The sequence below is a fragment of the Triticum dicoccoides genome, chromosome 2B (assembly GCF_002162155.2).
Source record: "Triticum dicoccoides isolate Atlit2015 ecotype Zavitan chromosome 2B, WEW_v2.0, whole genome shotgun sequence".
Taxonomy (NCBI): domain Eukaryota; kingdom Viridiplantae; phylum Streptophyta; class Magnoliopsida; order Poales; family Poaceae; genus Triticum; species Triticum dicoccoides.
This window is the reverse complement of record NC_041383.1, coordinates 824,828,677-824,846,976: the sequence shown is the minus strand read 5'-3', so window position 1 is coordinate 824,846,976 and position 18,300 is coordinate 824,828,677. Positions and strand designations below refer to the sequence as shown.

The 18,300-nt window shown below is 46.9% G+C and overlaps 2 pseudogenes; both read right to left on the bottom strand.

The window, feature by feature from the left end:
* Positions 1-6,815: 6,815 nt before the first annotated feature.
* On the bottom strand, positions 6,816-8,687 carry LOC119361598 (annotated as a pseudogene).
* A 2,651-nt stretch (positions 8,688-11,338) lies between these two features.
* On the bottom strand, positions 11,339-13,190 carry LOC119266108 (annotated as a pseudogene).
* Positions 13,191-18,300: the final 5,110 nt, after the last annotated feature.

Here is an 18,300-nt window from a genome sequence, read left to right as displayed (position 1 = left end):
AAACTTATTTTTGAAAAAATAAAATGGAAGAACTCGGATAGGAAATTTTATAGCCTTTGCCCCCCACCCCCACACAGAGACACGCACAAAAAACACTCATGGTTTGTGCCCTCCGCAGGAAGAGATATATGTCACGTTTGGATCCATGGGTTAGAGTTAGTTTGAGCTAGTTGGGGCTCAAATAGCCCTAAAGTAGCCAAACATGAGGGTTAGATTGGAGCTAGTTGCATCTAACCCACCCAAAAAACTATCCCGCCAAGAGGTGCAAATTGGAGCTAATTCTCATGGGGCCCACTAAAAGATCACTTTTCTCTTTCTGTCCCGCCAGCCAAGGGGTGCTAATTGGAGCTAGTTCTTGTGGGGCCCACTAAAAATCACTTTTCTCTCTCCACCAAGTGCATTTATTGTCAATCTAACCCCGTAATCAAAACACCACTTTGGCTACAGTTAATTCAGGGTTAGTCATGAACTAGAAACTAACTCTAACCCTAGCTAAGTTAGAGTATCCAAACAGGGCCATAGAGTCTGTTTGGTTTGGCACTCCGAGCAATCCAGCAAAAAATTTGACGTTGACTTTAGTGATGGCCTCTATTTGGACCTTGTTCAATTTTTTGGTTCGCCCCAGCCCCAACAACTTTCCCTGTTGGTTTCTTAGTCAATGACCAGTGGCAGAATCCTCCGCCAATTATTTGACGTGGCAATATTGGCATATAGCACCAAGGATCCAAACCGACATGTCGTCTTGCTCCCCCATTGCATGCTAGTATAGAATTTATCAATAGAATGTATGTGTAATTTTAATTTTTGAAACAATTCTACAATAAAAACCCCTCACAGTTAAACCTTGAAGGCAAAATAAAACTTTGAATCGAAAATGAAAAACATATTTTAAATTGGAAAGGTGTGAAGTCGGTGGGTTCCTGCCTCAGTGTTTAGCTCTACCTTGTGCATGCATTACTAGCCATCCGCCCCGCTGGCACTCCTCTGCCTTATGCCTACCTAGCGCAATGCATCATCGGTTTCTGTCACGCTGAAGGCTAGGGTTCGCCGTCGCGGTGTGCTCGGTTGGAGACTTCGAATGATCAAGTACATCCTCTAGCATACAAGAAAACTGCTTTAAGCATATGAGGGAATGTTTCCTGGGTAAAGCGTACACTTAGAACGTACAAAGGAACGAGTGAGCTAGTTATCATATTCATAGTTTTTGGGCTTAGGCCTTAGATATGCAATGCGGCCTGATTAATTTTTCTTACAAATATACTGAAGTACCAGGCCGATGTACAGGGTGGTCCATGGACCACCACGCCACTGTTCACAAGTCATTTGGCACGTGTCATGACACATAGCACAACACCGATTGCAGCAGCTAGTATATTGCATGGTGAAGACGAGCATGACCTTGCCATCTACTGTGTCGATGGAGTTGCGGTGGGCCAATGTTGGACAGTAACTAAGCTTACATGAATGTTCATCAACTTTCATCGTTGAGTACGTACACAACTCTACTTTTCTTGCCGTTAAGAGCATCTCCAGCCGCGTCCCCAACACCCCCCCCCCCTCTCCCCGGCGATTTTTCAGTACCGGCGCCCAAAAATCGGCTCAGTCGCGTTCCCAGCAGCCTGTTTTTCATCGGTTTGAGCCGAAATTGGCGCCGGCGGACCCAGGCCGAACCAGGCGCGCTGGGGGGCGCCTGGGGGCGCCGGGGGACGTGTTTTTGGCGTGTATGGGGATGGGGCCACCGAGTCAGCGAGACGCCGCTTCGTCGTCCTCATTGCCTCGGTTCCCGTGGGAAACAATGCCAGGGCTGCCGCCATTGATTCCTCAAGGGTGGCGCGGCGACGCCCCCCCCTCCCGCCACACGTACACACGACGCCCACCCCCTGCCGCTATAAAGCAATGCCTCCCGTCGCCTGTGACCACACACCGCCCACAGCCGCCAACGCTCCTCCCCTCTCTCCCCACGCGCAGCCGCCGCCGACGCTCCTCCCCCTCTCTCCCCGTGCCCAACCGCGACGATGGCCGAGCGTTTTCCCGGCGATGGGGCGGCGGCCAATGACTTCGGCCGCCGCTCGTTGCATGAGTGGGAAGGCCACTTGCTGTTTGAGGCGAACATCCCGACGCCTCCCGACATGCGCGCGCCGGGGCGGTGGAGGCTCAGCGCCGGTAGCGTCCCCATCCCCCCGCTGCCCGACGTTGACGTGCGCCCTGACTACTTCGCCGATGAGGTTGATCGCATGCGGGCGTCGCTGACGGAGGAGCAGCGGGCCCTCCCGCAGTACGCTGCCGGCAACCACGAGGCATGGACGGCTTACTTCCAACACCGGCAGGCGCAGCATCTGGCCTCCACCAACAACGTGCCGGTGGTGGGGGAGGGGGGGGGCAAGTGAAGGAAATATGCCCTAGAGGCAATAATAAAGTTGTTACTTTATATTTCCATATTCATGATAAATGTTTATTATTCATGCTAGAATTGTATTAACTAGAAACTTGATACATGTGTGGATACATAGACAAAACACTGTGTCCCTAGTGTGCCTCTAATAGACTAGCTCGTTGATCAAAAGATGGTTAAGTTTCCTAGCCATGGACATGTGTTGTCATTTGATAACGGGATCACATCATTAGGAGAATGATGTGATGTACAAGACCCATCCCTTAGCATAGCATAATGATCGTTAAGTTTTATTGCTACTGCTTTCTTCATATCAAATACATGTTCCTCAGACTATGAGATTATGCAACTCCTGGATACCGGAGTGCCTTGTGTTCTATCAAACATCACAACATAATTGGGTGATTATAAAGATGCTCTACAGGTATCTCCAAAGGTGTTTGTTGAGTTGGCATAGATCGAGATTAGGATTTGTCACTCCGAGTATCGGAGAGGTATCTCTGGGCCCTCTCGGTAATGCACATCGTCATAAGCCTTGCAAGCGATGTGACTAATGAGTTAGTTACAGGATGATGCATTACGGAATAAGTAAAGAGACTTGCCGGTAACGAGATTTAACTAGGTATGAAGATACAGACGATCGAATCTCGGGCAAGTAACATACCGATGACAAAAAAAACAACGTATATTGTCATTACGGTTTGATCGACAAAGATCTTCGTAGAATATGTAGGAACCAATATGAGCATCCAGGTTCCGCTGTTAGTTTTTGACCGGAGATGTGTCTCGATCATGTCTACATAGTTCTCGAACCCGTAGGGTCCGCACGCTTAACGTTCTATGACGATATGTATTATGAGTTATGTGTTTTTGGTCACCGAAAGTTGTTTGGAGTCCCCGATGAGATCACAGACATGACGAGGAGTCTCGAAATGGTCGAGAGATAAAGATTAATATATCGGAAGGTTATATTCGGACACGGGAATGGTTCCGGAGAGGTTCGGGTATTTTTCGGAATACCGAGGGGTTACCGGAACCCCCCGGGAAGTATTGGATCTTAAATGGGCCATAGGGGAGAGGAGGAGGCAGGCCACGGGAGGTGGCGCCCCCCCATGGGAGTTCGAATTGGACAAGGAGGAGGGGGCGCGGCTCCCCCTTTCCTTCACCCTCTCCCCCTCTTCCCCCTTTCCCCCCTCCTTTGGAAGGAAGGGGGAGCCGACTAGGACTAGGAGTCCTAGTGGGACTCCCCCCACTTGGCGCACCCCTAGGGCCGTCCAGCCTCCCCTCCCCTCCTTTATATACGGGGGCAGGGGGCACCCCAAAGGACATCAATTGTTTTAGTCGTGTGCGGTGCCCCCCTCCACCGTTTACTCCTCTGATCATATTGACGTAGTGCTTAGGCGAAGCCCTGCGCAGATAACTTCACCATCACCATCACTAGCCGTCGTGCAGACGCAACTCTCCCTCGACACTTTGCTGGATCAAGAGTTTGAGGGACGTCATCGAGCTGAATGTGTGCAGAACTTGGAGGTGCAGTACCTTCGGTGCTTGATCGGTTGAATCAAGAAGACGTTCGACTACATCAAGGGTATTAAGCTAACGCTTCCGCTTTCGGTCTACGAGGGTACATGGACACACTCTCCCCTCTCGTTACTATGCATCATCTAGATAGATCTTGCATGAGTGTACGGAAATTTTTGAAATTGCATGCTACATTCCCCAACACCAAGAGCAGCGAGGGACGCCGCCTGTGGTGGGGTGCGCCCTACCGCTCTCTGCACGCCGTTCTCCGCCACCTCGAGGGCGGCAATGACCCGCTGTTGACATACCCTGCCGCCCGGTCCGGAGCGGTGGCCAATGGATGCCAAGGAGAACGGTGTCCTCTTCCTCCTCCTCCTCCCGCTTCTCCTCACACTCCTCCGGGTCGCCGACGCTTTTCAGCATCAAAGCCAAGCCCGCGGAGACGCCGCTCGGTCGGCGCACCCGCAGCGCCGGTATCGTCATCAATGAGGGCGGGCACGCGTCCTCCTCGGCTCCTCCCCACTCCATCAAGCCGAAGACAGAGCCAGGCCTTGCCGCCGCCGTGAAGACGGAGCCCGGGCTCGCCGCCATGAAGATGGAGCCAGGGCTCTCCGACGCGGCGGCCTTGAAGTGGGCGCGCGAAGACTGGGCGCGGACGGAGCTGGAGCGCCAGTGCCGCGCCCAAGAGGAGTTCGCTGCTAGGCGCCGTGGCTGCGACGAGGGAGGCGTCGTCGTTCTCGACGACGACAGCGACGACGACACGCCACCATCGGTCCGCCAGGGCGACCCCGGGCAGGGGTCGAGCAAGGGCGGCCGCGTGAAGGAGGAGAAGGATGACGAGGACAACGGCGACGGCGGCAACTTCGCCGCGCTCAGCGCGTTTTTTTAAGTGTTCGCTGAATTTTAACCAAATCTTTGTCCCGTTTGCCGAATTTTAGCCGAATTCCTTTTCAAAAAATATATAATACGCCTTCTGAGGGCGACCCTGGGGCCAGCAGCTGGGACCCCGATCGGCCCCAGGCCGATTTTAGCGCCGGTACGCCCCCAGGCGGTGATTTTACGAGCCACCTGGGGGCCCAACGGTTGGAGATGCTCTAAGCACCTTCAATATTGACCATTATGAGAGGTTCATGATCAACAACCTGACATCATGAAGTAGGATGCGCACGGTCATTCAATGTTGATTTAGTGTCTCATAAGGTGCCCCTATGTTGCCTTGAGACACCTCCTTTTTTTTAGGAACAAAGACACCCCCATTACATCCTCTATGCATGGTGTGTCGACAACAATGAGAGTCTTGTTTGATAGCCAGAACAGCTTGGAGACATGACTCATTTCCGCAACACGGGACCTCCCGGTTTCGACCAGCCACTCGAGCTGATGGTGCTTGTGACCAAATGTCAGCGCACGACTTTAAGAACTAGCAACAGATTTCAGAAATTCCCAACATTTTTTTAAATGCGATTTTTTTCAAAAAAAGTGAATTTGAAAATACACACTGAACTTTTCTAATTATGTGGTGAATATTTTTCAAATACGCACAAAATATATTTTTAATATACGGTGAACTCTTTTTCAATGCAAACTGAACAATTTTCCTATGAACATTACAGTGAACATTTTTTCAAATATACGGCAAACAGTTTGTTTCTTTACGGTGAGCTTTTTTTGATAACCTGAACATAATTGGAAAACAAGAACAATTTTTGGCATTTCAATTTTTTTAAAGAAGCGAAAATTTTCTAAAATATGAAGAAAATTTGAAATTCTGAACATCTTGAAAATTTTGAATTTAGAAAAAAAAACAGAAATGGAAAAACATAAGAGAAAAAAACCGAAACAGCAAAAGAAGGCCGGCTCGTCGAAACGCTGCCTTCGGCCAAGCCATGACGCTCATGAGGGTCATATAGATGGACTTGCTCCTGCTTGAGGGATTCCAACGGGCCATGGCCATATGGCCTTGGCCTTGAGCATTATCTACGTCAACAATGCCCAATCCCTGAAGTTCATCTTCGCCGGCGTCGGGTCTGGGGCCATGGCCCTATGGCCGGCTCGTTCTCTCTGTTTTCTATCCACCTACGTCAACAATGCCCAATCCCTGAAGTACGACTTTGCTAGCTGTCTGTGTGATTTGTGTGTGTGCATGTTTTGTGTGGGTTGGGTACGTCCTAACTATGCGGAGGTCGAATATGCGTTCTTTGTGTTTGTACTCCGTTTTAAACTAATAAAATTCACCCTTTGTCGAAAAAAGTATACGACACACCTCCTCTGCCACCATCATCTGCACCAATGGCTCGTACCACACATTCCCATTTCTTGTTCCCTCAGAGTATCTACAATCACGATTGCTTAAATTCACTCCCCATATGTTTGTGGACGTGCCCGGTCAATGTTCGGGCACTTCCATTTTGGACCATCACTTTCCTTGCAGAACAATCACACTTCATATTATCCGGTCACATACATATAATTGGTGAAGATGAAGAGAGAGAAAAGAAAGAAATAGTAAACAAAAAGAAAAAGTGACCCGCGGTGGGCCAAATTCTACCTCATATCTTCTTCATATATGATTTGGATATAAGGATTTGTGGACTGCCCGCACACGCCAAGACAAAATGAGGAATACTGTTGGGTGATTTTTTGTTCTATTCTCTCTTGTCCGAACAATGACCGGACAGTTCAATAAAACATTTGATGCTCTAACCTACAACTAGTCGAGCGCGATCACCTGCCCCCATCTCTCACAAACATCTGCGCGCACAGAAACAGATATTGTTTGACATCAAACAGACGAGGGAGAGATCGGGGGCGTTTTGTGGCGTACAGCTTTTCTGATTTGTTTTCACCTTTATTCTTCCAAAACAAACATGCCAAAGAAAAAAATGAAGCATTAATTATCTAATTAAGGCATTTTGGGCTTATCCTTGTCAGGTTTATAATAGGATAAGACTGCAAACACAGCCTGCACGATGTCTCCGACGACGAGCAAGATTGCGGTGATGAAGGCAAGGAGCGTCCACGGGCTCTTGAAGTACCTGTTCTTGAGGTTTACCCACCACTTGTACATGAGGACGCGTGGGGGGTTGCCGGTGTAGTGGTGCTCCACGTCCTGACGCACGTGGCACAACTTACTCTCCCAGTTCTTGTACACATCCCTAGTGAGGCCGTTGAAGAGCTTCACCACGGCATCATCGTCGTCGGCGAGGTCATGCTCAAGGATCCTCTTATTCACGAGCAGGCGCACGTCTTGGGCGGAGTCCACGAGGTCCTTGACAAAGAGCGCGTAGGCCGTCACGTCATTTTCAGTGCTGACGTGCATCGCCTCGAACGCCATCATGTTGTGGAACTTGTAGGCGGTGGAGTCGTCGAGTTGGAACTCGGGCATGTAGAGCCTGCCACTGTCCAGGTTGATGTCGTCGAGGAAGGCCGTCTTGCTGGGCATGAACCGGATCCCCGCCTCACACAATTTCCATGCCGATCGGGGCACCACTCCATCGAGACGAGCATTGGTGGCATTGGCTGTCGGTATGGTGTTCTCCACGCCACCTATGTCCCTCTGATAAGGCCTCAGGTGGCCCTTGAGCTGGCTCCTTCGGTATATGTCGAGCGGGTGGAGTCCCAACTCATCGGACCCTTCGGGTTTATCTTTGCCTTCCAGGAATTTAAGCACCATGGAATTGATCGAAAACGCACTCTGCATGCATGGTTCATCCATTCATCATTATGTTAAGTTTTCTAAACAGGGCAATATATAAGTTGGTATCAAGTACACCCAGCCACTACAATTAATGACATAACACGATATGAGAAAATAGTAGAGACATTGAGGATACACAGAGTCAGAATGGGTAAATTTTTACTGTGAGATTAGGTGAACACCACTACTAGTAGATGTTAGCAGTAAGCCAGTAACCTGCGTACCGGAGATCTGCCGCTCTCTGCGGTGACGATTTTCTCGAGCAACCTGAGTGGCAGCTGGTTCTCGACCAGGAGCATGTCGCGTTGGACGAACGGCTTGATATGCTGGATGCCATGCCAGCTGAAGACGGGGTCACCCTTCTTGTACTCCTTGGGAATGGAGTTCTTCCCGGCTATGGCCGTCCTCATCACCTCCAGTAGGAAGCAACCGTCGATGATCATCATCTCCAGGAACTTGCCCCTGTTCTCCTCGCCCCGCCACTCATCTCCCAGTTCCATGTAGGCATCCTCAAGCTCCTCACCCACCTTCTCCACGGTGGCGACGAGCTCGGAAAGGGTGGTCTTGCAGCTGTCCCGTTGGAGGAGGTGATGTACGGCCCTCAGCTAGTGCTCCTCCATGGGTTTCAGGTTCTTGTCGTCGTGGTGGAATGGGCCCAAAGATACTGTCTGCGGTTTGTATACGCTGCTCACCCTGCAATTTGTGTTGCTTTTTTTAGTTTCAAGAAAGGGGATATATGGTAATATTGATCATACTACAATATCACAATGTCAAGAAGCAGCAGTTGACATATATTGTATTCTTTTTTTGGAAGGTGCAATCGACACATTGAGGAAGAGCAGACACCCAAATTATTGGAAGAAAGAAAGAAAACACAAAAACATAAATAAATATCATGGCATAAAAATTGTCTTGTTGAAGCAATCAACACCAATGAAGTATCTCTCCATACCTCCCATCGATCACCTTGAAGCGCAACGGGACGCGGAAGATGCAATGTTTCTGCCATTTCTCCACCTTCGCCGGCGGCTCAGCGCCCTGGACCTTCTTCTCCATATCCACCACCCATGACGACATCCTGCAACCATTGTTTACCTATAACTTAGCTACACGCTTTGTACTTCTGAACTCCTATATGTGCACGAGTATATATAGGTAGCTAGGTGAAGAACAGCTAGCATGCAAGAGACGGCTTTCTTATGTACATTTCTTTCGAGCGGTATTATCACGTGATTATTTTCAATAGGTACCTTAAACTTATGCAGGCCATGTGGTTAAAGCAACATGATATGATGAATGGATGATTGAAGTACGGCGTTACTTGCCTTGTCCCCTAGGTTAGAACAAAGATAGATGCGAATGTACTTAATTAAACTACCAATTCGAATGTGCTTAACTTGATGGGGTAGCTAGTGGCAGAGTTAATTAGACTAGCATGCTTGGCAGAAAGCATTGGCTGGAAGGATGTATTCAAACACTATCAATTCAGGCTTTACCAAAGGCTGAGCCAAAGTAAGACTAACATGTCGTTATGCTTAACTTCATGGGGTGGCAGAGTTGCTAATGCCTTTTACATTTAACAATGATAAAGCTAGTTAATCTACATTATCACAATGAGGGTCATCTTTGATGAGTGGAAATCGTCACATATGACTGCTTTACCATGCTTCAAACAATGAGATATGTCACTAATGCTTGATCCACAAGGGCGCGATGGAAAACCGCATATGATAGGCGCTGACTGTGGCTTTCAGATCAATGATATGGCTCATCCTATGTGGATTTCTGCGAAGTACTCGTGAGAGATGAAACTATCAAATCGGGTATGTTTTTCGACTCAAGTGTGCACGGGTGATCTACATGCCAGTAATACGACTAACGAAATGATGTACTAAAATTCTTATATGTGCATTTTGCATCATAATTTTAGAAGATAAATTGCTCAATTACTATATTAATTCAATCACCTTTGTCCTATTTTATCTTGATATTCTCTCTTATCACAGAATTACACCAGGAGGGACTGGAAATTGGAAATTTTACCCAAAAACACTTATTCAGAACTAGGAAAAATAATAATAAAGAGTGGAGGTTTTTCAAGGAAAAGAAGGCCGATGCACAAATGTCATGCATATGACATTACTCTATGTTACTATCTTCATCGTGTGTAGTAAGTAGTAACATATATGTGGTATCTTGCAAGATTCCATCTATAGATGTAGACTAATCTTGTCGTGGGGTGCGTGATGAGTGTTATTTTTACGCTCATCACACCTAAGAGCCGGCTATCTCACTCACATTACTTTCTTGATGTATTAACATTACTTTCTTGATGTATTAACACATGATTACTGCAACATGTACCTTAAACTTACACATCCCTAGGTTAAAAGCAACATAATTTAATGAGTGGATGTTTAAAGGATTGTGTTACTTGCCTTGTCCCCTAGGTTAGGCACAAGATGTGGATGTACTTAATTAAACTATCATGTGCTTAACTTCTGGCCGGCTGCGGGGTGGCAGAGTTATTTAGGCTAGTGTGCTTTGCAGAAAGCATTGGCCGGAAGGATCTTTTCTACTACGATCAATTTAGGCTTTACCCAACAGTTTTGCTAAATCTTAGTCGACTGAGACTTCATTATGTCTTAGTCGATGTTATATTTGTTAAATCTTACATTGAGATCCGTACAAATTTTCTTTCAGTTTTTTCTTATTTCTTTCTTGCATGTTATGTTACTTGACTAAGACTTAGTTAAGTGTCGGTGACTGAGACCTAGTCACAACCTTTTACCAAAATGAAATAATAGGATTAGACTAGTCATAATGGGTAGTAACTTAGACTAGTAACATGCATATGTTACTATCTCTATAGTGGGGAGTAACCTATGTGTGGTGTCATGCAACACTTCATTTGTTAGGTTGTAGACTCATCTTGTCTTGATATGTGTGATGTTACAGTAACTAGCTATATTACCACATGCCTCTCTTTCCTCATTAATTACTCGTTACATCATCTGTTTTGCCTAAAGATGTGTGATGTTACCATCTATATTACTCACACTATGGGTAGTCGGGTAGTCTTATGCTGGCTGAGCCAAACTGAGACCACGTACCATTAATCATTATGCTTAACTTCATGGGGGTGACAGATAAGTAGCACAACTAGCAAAGTTAGTTAATTAACGTTACTATCACATGCGTCATCTTTTATACGTCACTTGACCGCTTTAGCATCCACCAAATGACGACATGTGCTAATCGCTCGGTTCACACGGGTGAGTTCGAAAACCGCCTGTGATAGGCGGTGGGTGACGGTGGATTTCAGATCAATGATGTGGCTCACCGATATGGATTTTCATAAAGCACTCGTCAGATATGAAACTATCACACGTGGACCCCTTTTTTAACCAATGCATTATACATGAACCGTACTAGTGGCCTATCCGATAGCAATACTTTCTTTGTTTGAAAAGAGGAGTGCCCCCAACCTTTACATCATCACGATGCATTGATGTTTTTAGGTATTGTGTCCTATTTTTATCGGTTATGGCGGCTTTTATACTTTGTCACTTATGTTTACGTACTTGAGATGGCACTTGTTTTTTACACTATGTTTGATTAAATAAATGATTGTGTGCATTGCTCGATTCTTTTCAAAAAAAAGAAAACACACACATAAATATACATTATTTGGCATCTCAAACACCGATGGGAGAGAAAGAGGGAGAGAGATATTTTTTGTTGAGTTGTGCACAACTCTTCAAGTTTGCTTCCACTTTTTATTCTTTGCAAAAAAAAAAGAAACACCATCTGGTTAATTCATTTTGGGCTTGCCCTTCTCGTTTGGATCATAGGATATGATTGCATACACGGCCTGCACGATATCTCCGACGACGAGAAGGATTGCGGTGACAAGGGCGAGGAGTGTCCACGGGCTCTTGAAGTACTTGTTCTTGAGGTTTGACCATGCCTCATAGAGAAAGACACGCAAATGGTTGCTGCGGTAATGGTGATCCACGTCCTGACGCACCTGGGACAGCTGACTCTTCCAATTCTTGGACACGTCTCTGGTGAGGCTGTTGAAGAGCCTCACCACAGCGTTGTCGTCATCAGCGAGGTCGTGCTCCAGGATCCCCTTCCTCTCCAGTAGTTGCACGTCGTCGGCAGAGTTGATGAGGTCCTTGACGAACAACACATACGCCGTCACGTCATTGCCAATGCCGACGTGCATCGCCTCGAACGCCATCATGTTGTGGATCCTGTAGGCGGTGGAGTCGTCCATCTCCACCTTGGGCATGTAGAGCCTCCCGTTGTGTAGCTCTATGTCGTTGAGGCAGCTCGTGTTGCTGGGCAGGAACTGAATTCCCGCCTCCGACAGCTTCCACGCGGATCGGGGCACCACTCTCTCCGGGCGAACGACGCCGACCTCCTTTGCTGTCCGTGGCGCCGGCATGCCTCTGTGAAGAACCTTTATGTTACTCTTGATCTGACTTGTGCCCTTTAGTCGGCTCGTCCGGTAGATGTCAAGAGGGTGGAGTCCCAGATCGGTCCCTTCCGGGGCATCTTCCCTTTCGAGGAACTTGAGCACCATGGAGTTTATTGAAGCCGCGCTCTGCATGCATCATCATTTATGTCCAAATTAAGCGGCCTGTCCGAATAGGTGTCTGTATCGAATGTATAGTGTCGCAATGATAGATATTACCCCCTTGCCATAATATAAGAGCGTTTTTTACATCAGTGTAGTGTCAAAAACGTTCTTATGTTATGAGATGGAGGAAGTACTATACGTTAGCAGTCAGTAACCTACGTACCGGACATGTGCCGTCCTCCACGGCGACGATCGTCTCGAGCAACCTCAGTGGCAGCTGGTTCTCGACCATGAGCATGTCGCGCTGGACGAAGGGCTTGATCTGCTGGATGCCGTCCCAGCTGAAGACAGGGTCACCATGAGCGTAGTCCCTGGGAATGGACTCCTTCCCTGCGGCAGTCTTCATCACCTCCAGCAGGAAGCAACCATCCGTGATCATCATCTCAAGGAATTTGCCCCTGTTCTCGCCCCGCCACTCGTCGCCCAGGTCCATGTAGGCATCCTCCAGCTCGTCGGCCACCTTCCGCACGGCGGCGACGAGCCCGCCAAGGGTCAGCTTGCTGGCCCGACCAGCATGGTCCCGAGTGAGGAGATGACGGACGGCTCTCAGCTTGTGCTCCTCCATGGGTTTCAGCTCCTTGTCATCATGGGAATGGGCCGAGAGACACTGTCTGCGGCTTGAATACGCTGCTCGCGCTGCCATTACATTTTTCCCGTTCTCAAAGAAAATACAAAAGCAGAAATTATGACAATGTGGGTGATAGGGCGTGTCGCTTACATGCCATCAACCGTCTTCAGCTTGAAGCGCAGCGGGACGCGGAAGATGCAGTGCTTCGGCCATCTCAGCACCTTCGCGGGCGGCTCCGCGTCCTCGAGCTTCTTCTCCATGTCCATCACCCATCCCTCCACCTTCGCCTGCGGCTCAGGGCAGTCGACATCCACCACCCACGACGACGACATCCTGCAACCAAGTGGCCGGAGTGGCTTGTCTACCTAGCTCAGGTAGCTACACACGCTTTGTGCTAATGAATTCGATCTTGTGTATATATATAGGGCAAGAATTAACAGAGCCGGCTTTCTTTCTCGTCCATATTCCTTTCTTGCTGTGTTATCACGGGATTATACCTTACTTACGCAGGCCTGGGTTATGGGGACATGATATGGGTAATGAATTATTATAGGACGGTGTCACTTGCCTTGTCCCCTAGAGTTAGGCACAACGTTATTAGGTGCAAAGGAACTTAATTACACCAGCATTATGCTTAACGTCATTTAGACTAGCATGCTTTGCAGAAAGCATTGGCCGGAAGGATGTTTTCTATTACTCCTACTATCAAATCATCTTTACCAAAAGGAAAAAGTAGGATGATGCTGGCCGAGCCAAACTAAGATCATGTACCATTATGCTTAACTTCATGGTGGTGGCAGAGTTGCTACCGCCCTTTCATAATTAACACAATGCTAATTAAAGCTAGTTAACCCTGCGCAAGCGGGAGCTACATGCACCAGGTTGCCCTTTTTTTTTAATCCACGCTACTACCACATGCGTCATCTGACCGCTTTACCATCCACCAAACGATGACATATGCCATTAATCGCTTGATTCACAAGGGTACGCTGTAATAAGTTTGCTCTTTGCACTTTGTCAGCTCCAGCTTATCTGTTTAGTTTTTGTTTTGCCCGTTAGGGCTCTCAACATGCGACTAGCGTATGCCTGAATGTGGCCCCCTGTTTGCTCTGGTTTCGTTTTCAATATAAATGGAACCGGGGAGGCCTTTTGTGCCTTCGTGTTACTCTTATAAACTTACATGCAAATCTGAACTACCAGTGCATCAATCCAAATTCAGATAATGTTTAAAAAACTGTGACCTCTAAACTGTAAGAGGCTACCTGCAACACAAAGAAGCTAATCACCAATAGCAGAGAACAGACGATGCAATCGAAGCAGCTAACATGAACAACTGCTGCGAAACAGTACAATATATTTGTGCTTTCTGAAAATAGAAGTACACTGTAATATAAAACAGAGCGAAATAAATCAATTGGTGAAATATTACACAATCATGTTCTCAGGAAAGCAAGAGAATACAATTACGACGACCATTGACAAGTTGACTGAGTGCACACGGATAGCAAATCCGGTGAGATAATGGCCACGATAGCATGCCGGCCCCATGCACGCATCTACGCCAGCTCCGCAGCGACGCATCCGCGTCCAACTAAAAGTCACCAGGCGGCTAGCAGTCTGATCTGTATATATGTAGGGGAAGAACAGCTAGCATCCAAGAGCCGGCTCTCTTATCCACATTCCTTTCTATCTGTATTATCACGTGATTATTGCAACGGGTAGCTGAAACTTACGCAGACCACGTGGTTAAAGCTACATGATATAATGAATGGGTGATTGAAGTACCGTGTTACTTGCCTTGTCCCCTAGGTTAGGCACAAAGATAGATGCGGATGTACTTGAAAAAATACCAATGTGAATGTGTTTAACTTGATGAGGCAATGGTATAGTTAATTAGACTAGTGCTTTGCAGAAAGAATCGGCTGGAAGGATGTTTTCTAACACTATCAATTCAGGCTTTACCAAAGGGGAATAGTAGAATGCTGCATGGCTGAGCCAAACTAAGATTAACGTACACCCTCCGTTCCTAAAAATAAGTCTTTATAGAGATTTTCACTATGGGCTACATACGGAGCGAAATGAGTGAATCTACACTCTAAAATGCATCTATATACATCCGTATGTGGTCTATACTGGAATCTCTATAAAGACTTATATTTAGGAATGGAGGGAGTATCATCATTCTTAGCTTCATGGGGTGGCAGAGTTGCTAATGCATTTTTATAGTTAACAATGATAAAGCTAGTTAATCTACATTATCACAACATGGGTCATCTCTGATGAGTGGAAATAGCCACATTTGATGGCTTTACCATCCTTCAAACGATGACATATGTCGCTAGTTGCTTGATCCACAAGGGCGCTCTAGAAAACCGCACATGATAAGCACTGACGGTGGCTTTCGGATCAATGATATGGCTCATCCTACGTGGTTTTTTGTGAAGTACTCGTGAGAGATGAAACTTTCTAGTCGGGTATGTTTTTCGGCTCAAGTGTGCACACGTGATCTACATGCCAGTAATACGCCTAACGAAATGATGTTCTAAAATTCTAATATGTGTATTTTGCATCATAATTTTAGAAGATAAATTGCTCAATTACTATATTAATTCAATCACATTTGTCCTATTTTATCTCAAAATTCTCTGTTATCATAGAATTACACCGGGAGGGGACTGGAAATTGCAAAATTTACCCAAAAACACTTATTCGGAACGAGAAAAACTAATAAAAAGATTGGAGGTTTTTCAAGGAAAAGAAGGCCGAAGCACAAATTTCATAGTGGGGAGCAACTTAGACTAGTGTCATGCATATGACAATAGTCTATATTACTACCTTCATAGTGGGTAGTAACATATGTGTGGTATTATGCAAGATTTCATGTATTAGACGCATACTCATCTTGTCGTGGGGTGTGTGATTAGTGTTATTTTTAAACTCCTCACACCTAAGATTAGACCGGGTTATTTGATAAAACCGAGATATCGGCTCTGATATTGTTACTAATGACTAATGAATGCAAAAGGGCGGAGGGAGACATGAGCAGGGCGATTGCTTGATTGGGTGAGAGAGACGAGAGAGAGGAGTGATGGAGTGGAGTCGGCTGGCCTATTGAATAAGGCAGCGGCGATTCGACTACTTGGCGCGGGTGGCTGACATGTGGGCCTGAGACAACGACCCTGGCACGTGGGGCCACGGTGGAGTGCGAGTTGATTTTCATAAAAGCCAGGAGAATTTCCGCAAAAGAGATGCGCCATAAGGCGGCGGTGACGAGTGGCAGGAGCTGGGTGGTTGCTTGGTTGGGTGAGAGAGATAGAGAGGCGACAAGACACAGAGAGACGAGAGAAAGGAGTGATGAAGTGGAGGCGGCTTGCCTATTGAATAAGGCAGCGGCGATTTGACTACTCGGCACGGGAGGCAGACATGTGGGATCTAGACTACGATCCTGCTGGCACGTGGGGCCATGGTGGAGTGCATATTGATTCCCAAAAAAGCGAGAGGGTTCTCGGCAAAAGAGTCGTGCCATGCGGGGCACCAGAGCATCGTCCGTCCAAGGGACCGTTTATTGGACCGTTCACGTTACGTATTTTCATGTGTAGGAATCATATTAGTGTTACTCGAGTTAGGGTACCAAACTCTAACGCGTCAAAGAGTTCAGGGACAGAAAGTGTAATTTTCTCTTTCCACTTGCTCTTGCCGAAGCTGCAGGTACTCCTGCGATCACCGGCCTAACACATACACACGGACACAACACATAGGTTGTTTGGCATCTCAAACACACGAGGGAGAGGGGTCGTTTTTGTAGCGCGCAACTCTTCTGATTTTCTTCCACTTTTATTCTTTGCAAGCAAGGTGCCAAAGAGAAAAGCATTTACATAATTTAAAAAAAAGGAAAAAACGGTTTTTCTATATCTCGAGCGACTAATTTTTGTTAAGTCTCAATTGAAGCCAACAAACGTTGATTTGATCTTGATATCCGTGCAAAATTTTACATTGTAAAAAAGAAAAATATGTTTTTGGTGCCTCAAGTTCACCAAAAGCCTACATCTAGTCCCTCAAGAATTTTCGGGCAATATTTGGTCCCTCTAGTCTCAACATCGGGCAAGTTTCAGCCAAAACCAGATTTTGGTGAAAAAGTGCCACGTGGCAGCGGCTTTGGCTCTCACCCACGAACAAGGTGTGCTTCATCCCTGAATTGCTGAAGACCACGTCGTTTTCATGGCTACGGTGGTTACCGGAACAATGCTACATCTACGTGATTTATTTACGTAATGTTACACAAGGGCTGATTTGGAGGGCTATCATTAGTCACTAGGGGTGCCCGGGCCCACCCTAAAAATGGGGGGGGGGGGGTTGATTAGTGGAGAAGGAAGGTTTGTAAGGTTAGGTTACGTAGAATTCATTCGTAAGTGTAGCATTTTTGGTGGGTACTGTTGTACCCTCTCCAACGAGAAGGCGGTGAGGAGAGGGAGGGCACAGAAGGGCCTGAGGTGGCTGTCGTAGACCACTAGAGCTACCCGTTTTGGAGCCTTGCCTGGGGGAGGAGGAAAGGGGCACTAGTAGAAAAAGGACCTAATATGAGACACATTAGTGCCGGTTTGGTTTTGAGCCGGCACTAATGTGTTCATTAGTGCCAGTTCCAACGGCTAGCCGGCCGTTCTCATTAGTACCGGTTCGTGGCGAACCTATAGTACCGGTTCGTGCCACGAACCGGTACTAAAGAGTGTGGTGGCAGGGTGTTGTCAGTCTGGGGCCCGTCCAGCACCTTTAGTACCGGTTTATGGCACGAACCGGTACTAAAGGTCCACGTACATAAACCCTCCGTCCACCCGAGCCACTCTGTTCTTCCCCTTTCCCCTCACTTCCTCTGTTCTTCCCCCTCTCTCCTCGAGCTCCTCACAAATTTTGCATCGACCCAAGGTAAGTAATTAAGTAGTACTAACTAGCTACCATCTCTTTAATTCTTGTTTCAATATCATTAATTAATTATCATGCTTGATTAATCATTATCTGATTCAATTCCATTCTCGTAAAGGCCCTGAGGCAGGCGTCGGTGAATAATCTGTGTGCATTCTACGTTTGCGAGAACATTCGCATGATAACGTGCGAAAGGAGCAGATCTGATAGACAGGACTGGGTACGTTTTTGTCAGAACACTATTCACACCATTATCAATATCTAGTCACACAACTAACACACATGCATATTGATCTCCTTCTTAACAGTTCAGATCGGTGCGGGATAAGCTCCTACCATCGGACCGCATACAAGCACTTCAAGAAGAAATAGCAGGATTTTTGCTCGACCAGGTCATAGATCCCAAAGGAGAATGCTATTACCCGCTACCGCCCCCATGAACCACTTCTCATCGTGCTCCGAAGGCACCAAGGCAACATGTAGGAGAAATTGTATATGTATATACATGTGTATGTGTGAATAGTTAATGATGTTGGCTGTGAGACATTCGATGATTA